Raw genomic sequence first — 5000 nt, 5'->3', positions numbered from 1 at the left:
GGTGAAAGCAGATCTGGGACTAATGGACGAGCATGTGTTCAGATAAATAAGTGATCTGTAGGCCTGAGTGCCAACGTATGCCAGCAGTTTGTCTGACAAATGGATTCAGTGCTCGACATTTGATACTGCAGAAACGGAGATGGAAAACTCTAAAGTGACGTGTGTGCGTGTATGGGTTAAGCAGCAATTGCCAAAGTAAGCCCTTTTGATTTGTGTGACATTAAACTACAAACATATAGGTACATGAGAACGAGTGCCTCCTCGATGACTTGCACGCAAATATCAAAGCAGAGTTAAAACCCAAATTCACTTCCCCTTGTCTCTGTGGTAACCCTAAAGAGTCCCCAGCTCTGTCTTAGCTGTGCTATGTCACTCAAAAACACACACGCACACACCTTTACAAATCCAGGCATTGTTGACTCAACTTCCATACCTGTGAGATCCCTCATGTAGTTAATACACTAGTAGGACCGTAGTTCAACATTAACCATCCATGTTTAACTTCTACTATAACATTAACCTCATCTTAAGCATATAAAACAGTCCTTAATCCTCAAACAGACTTTTAAAGAAGTACCAACCCTCATTTACTTTTAGGGCACTGAGCAAAATGTGGCCATAGCATTGAAATTTGGGACTGAAAACTCACATTAGTTAAATACTTTTGATCAAAATCGGGAAACCTTTCTGGCTTTAGAGTATTTCTTACATAGGCAGAGCTCTAGTTACTGTGGACACATTGAGTAGTATAGCATGTTTTAAAAAGAGGATTTAAAAAGGATTAATAAATGTTTTATACGATGCCCAACCCTATTCCCAAGATGTAAAACCAATCCTCGCTCAGACACAAAAACACCCTGAAACAGGCACAAAAAAATCCAAACTCTACACAGTTCATGAATTTTTGATGCATGCACAAAGCATGAACATGTAACACACACACAGGAACTTCATCCCCCTCAAGACATACTCACAATCCCCAGCCACCCTCCCCTCAGGCTCACTGAAAACCTGCATGTGTGTGTGTATATTGATAAAAGCTCCAGGTCCAGTGAAGGGCTCCATTGTTGGCAGCAGCTCGCCTCCAAACACACTCTGATTGATGCCAGCTGAGAGAACACAAAGATACATTTAGCTTGGACACACACACACACACACACACACACACAGTGTATGTGTGTCATACATAAAGACACAAACACAGAGATTATATAAGAATATGTGCATGTGGGATGACACACATACATAAAGACACAAACACAGAGATTTCACATAGATATGAAGCGACACAAAAGAGCACACAGACAGAAACAGGCACAAACACACTTAAGAAGGCATGAAAACACAGACACACACCTTCACAATAAGACATGAACCTGGACACACACACACACACACACACACACACACAGTATCTGACAAGCGGTCAGCAGCTGAACTGCTGCTGACCTTAAACAACCTGCAACACAAGATGATGAGGTTGCGGCCTCCTGGTGTGTCTGGAGGAAAATCTGGACTTTATTCAACACACATAAAAGAACATTCTTCTGTATTTTACACACTTAAATGTGGTTTATATCTCAGCAACAAGATGTGACAGTGTTTTTAGATGGTATGATGATGGTATGATCCTTTAATAGTCCTACAAAATCTCCTTTGATTGTCAGTTCAAAATTATTCTTGCAAATCTGTGGTATGAAAAAACTCCAAAAGTGATTCAAATATCCTCCTTTTCTATCTTTCTATCCATACATGCATCTGTCCTGCACTCTACTGCAAACTCAGAGAGCAAGAGCCAACATTCTAGATGATTTCTGAAGTTACAAACCACACACAGACACACACAATAAGTCATGTTTGTATATTCACACACAAATGCACTGAGCTATGCACATATGACCATGGGCAAACCTTGTCTATGGGAACGCATGATTGAGAGTACACACACATATATACAAACTATGTGGCTGTGATTTAAATGTAGTAATTTTAGTTGATGGACTGCATGAGGTTTGGTTGCTACAACAAGCAATTTGTAGAAAAACCAATCAGAAAGCAGAACAGGATGAAGACGAATCATCATCAAATCACAGAACACAAGTAGTACACAGAAATGGAATATTTTGTTGTTGAGTGCTTACATTTGTCTTTCGTATGGCTCAAAGTTTTGCAAAACATTTCAAAGGTGCATCCAAGTTGCAATAAATTAAACTGTTCATGTGGTAGTAGCGCAAATACTACCCCGGCGGAGCTGGGTCACATTAGGTTTGAGCTTTGATTTCAGGACCTTGGAGTCATGGCGTCCTGACTTACTGGTCATGTTTGCAGCTGCCATACTGAAGTGAATTAGCTAAACTGAGTTTTAGAGACAAAAATCTCAGAACTCAAACCCGTCTCCTAAAGTGACCTCTATTTACTACAAATCCGCAACAGAATATATAGATAGATAGATTTTATCAGAATGCCACTTGGATTATGTTTCTTTTTTTTATCATGAGGAAGCCTGAATGGATGTAACATATCTGTCAACATTTTCATTGTTTTCCCAACAATATCTGCGCAATGCGACTAAAGCACATGGTTAATATTAGGTCAACACTGACTTGAACTACAACTATGGTTTATTTCGGTGTTAATTTTCTGATTTTGTAACAGCTACAGTGAGCTGTGACGACAGCAGAGGGAAAAGCACTGTGTGTTTTCTAACGACTGGGCTGAAAGCAGCAGGAGAGGCCAGTGAAAGTGGAAACGTGGAGCCAAAAGCATAAATGAATTCTGTCAAACTAGAGTGAAAGTCAACAAGCGATAGACTGAACTGAGATGATTTGCTGTCAGAGTTTTATCCTGGAGTAAAATGACAGATGAGAGATGCACTGCAGAGTGTTTGTCTGTGTATTTTGTGTGTGTGTGTGTGTGTGTGTGTGGATGCTCCACAGAGCCGACAGATTAGATGTTTCCTGCTCAGTTAGCCACAGCAAGCAGCATGGATGAACTCCAAGCCACACATGCACTCTCTACAGATATACAGATGCAAACACAAATACACATATGGTCACACACACACACACACACAGTGATGTCCTATCTGTGTCAGTGGAAAATGACAGCAATCTGTCTGGCAAAAAGCAACGTGGCAGGAGCCATCCCTCGTTCCCTGGAGGATGACAGCACAGGAGGAGAGAGACAGAATGAGAGAGAAATAATGAGAGTAGGATCAAATGAAGAGAAAATAAAGGAAAACAGATTATGAGGAACTGGGTGAGATAAGAGGGTGAGAGTGAGGTACAAGGACATGAAAAGTGAGAAAGAGAGAGGAAATCGAGTGAGAGAGGTTTGCACTGTGACAGAACCTGAGAAGGGAAGGTAAAGAAAACAGTCGAAAGGTTCACGTTAGGGTTACATGAATGTGTTAGAGACGGCTGCACGTGTGTTCAGCCTCTGTGTTTCCATGTCTTAATTAAAGTGGCAATTAGTCTCAGTTTCACGAGGGCTAGAATCACAGAGCCCGTTTCCTGACTAATAGACACACACAGGCACACCTACAGTTACATATACAAGCACAAACACACACTCTGGAAGTCTCACACACACAAACACAATAATACATGTGCTTTCACTATCACAGGAACACATGTCCTGAGTAATAGTAACAGATTTCACTTAGTAACACACACACATACACACGTGCAAAAAAGCTCGAGCGGTAAGGCATGTGTCTCTGCTCCTGTGCAGCCTGTACACACACACACACACACACACACACACATACCAAGCAGGGCTGTGGGAAGGGTTTCAGGGAGTTCATCTAAACATTACAAATGATCAGATACCAGCTCACACCCCATGCCTACAAACAGCCAACGTGCTCAGTTCATCACCATAAACATACAGCATGTCTGCCTTTTCATGTTGCTTTTGTCTCTTTAATCTTCTGTAGTTCAGAGAACAGGGAATACTGATTTCAGCTACTGGCTGTTAGCCAGCTCGCAGTTCTTTGACTTCATTATTGTTACTTACTATAAAACGCCTTTATATCTTAATATCTTTAAGGTTTCTAAGATTATGATGAAGTATTGAGCGAAATGTTGATTGCCTGGACTGAGGGTGGTGCAGTGTGTCCAAAATTACTATAACAGCTGTACACATGTGGAAACTGGCCAGTTGGTGGCACTGGAGAAAAAGGTCAGTGGATTGCCAGGACCACAGGGATTCATCATCTGAGGCCCATGATTATTTCCAGAAAAATGTGTGATTTGCAGTTTGTAAAGGTCAAGTAATGATGTCAGGGGAATTCTGAACTCTGTGCCAGATGAAAGGCTGGGCGTCACAAGAAAAGAACTGCAACATTCTCTGGAAATCACCAATATGTTTATAATATGAACAAACATCCATTAATTCAGTAAAATTATAAAATAAATTCACTCTCAGCTGTTCCCGGTGGATGAAGTCTGGCAAGTGTTTTATGCCGGATACCCTTCCTGATGCAACCCTGAACTGAAACCAGGGCACAGTGACAAGAGCTCTGAATCCTAGCCACTAGTCCATCAGGGAACCCTAATTCAGTAAGAAGTAATTAAAAAAAAAAAAAACTTCCTGCAAATCACCAAGTTTAAGAGTTTCCTTCAGTGTCCACTGATCTGTATATTCGTGGGTACACTGCAAACTGGAACTGCATGGCATACGTTTAATGTCACCAGTTTACTCAGATATTAAAAGAAGAATAAAAAAAACAACTAAACTCAAGTGGTAGCCCACACAATCCAATCCATAATTATCTAAAAAATTAAAATCAAAAACAATGTGATAATAGCAGACCCTAAATTTTAAATGTGATGAGGATGAATTTGGTCATTAGAGCTGTATTATGATGTCCTAACAACACATTCAGATTAATGGAAAAAGAGTATATATAGTTTATGTGTTTGTTTAACAGCAGCACTAAAAGCTAAGCAGCAAAAGCAGGAGCAGGCCTTTCAATTTGATTCTTGTCAGCAAGCACA

General features: G+C 40.5%; 1 protein-coding gene across 2 annotated transcripts in view; it reads right to left on the bottom strand.

Moving 5' to 3' along the window:
* bbs9 (Bardet-Biedl syndrome 9) overlaps nucleotides 1-5000 on the bottom strand; it is a 169688-nt gene that overhangs the window by 81827 nt on the left and 82861 nt on the right. The window lies entirely within an intron of this gene.

Source organism: Monopterus albus, unplaced genomic scaffold (assembly GCF_001952655.1).
Source record: "Monopterus albus unplaced genomic scaffold, M_albus_1.0 scaffold166.1, whole genome shotgun sequence".
NCBI classification, from domain to species: Eukaryota; Metazoa; Chordata; class Actinopteri; order Synbranchiformes; family Synbranchidae; genus Monopterus; species Monopterus albus.
This window is presented reverse-complemented; position numbering and strand designations above follow the sequence as displayed.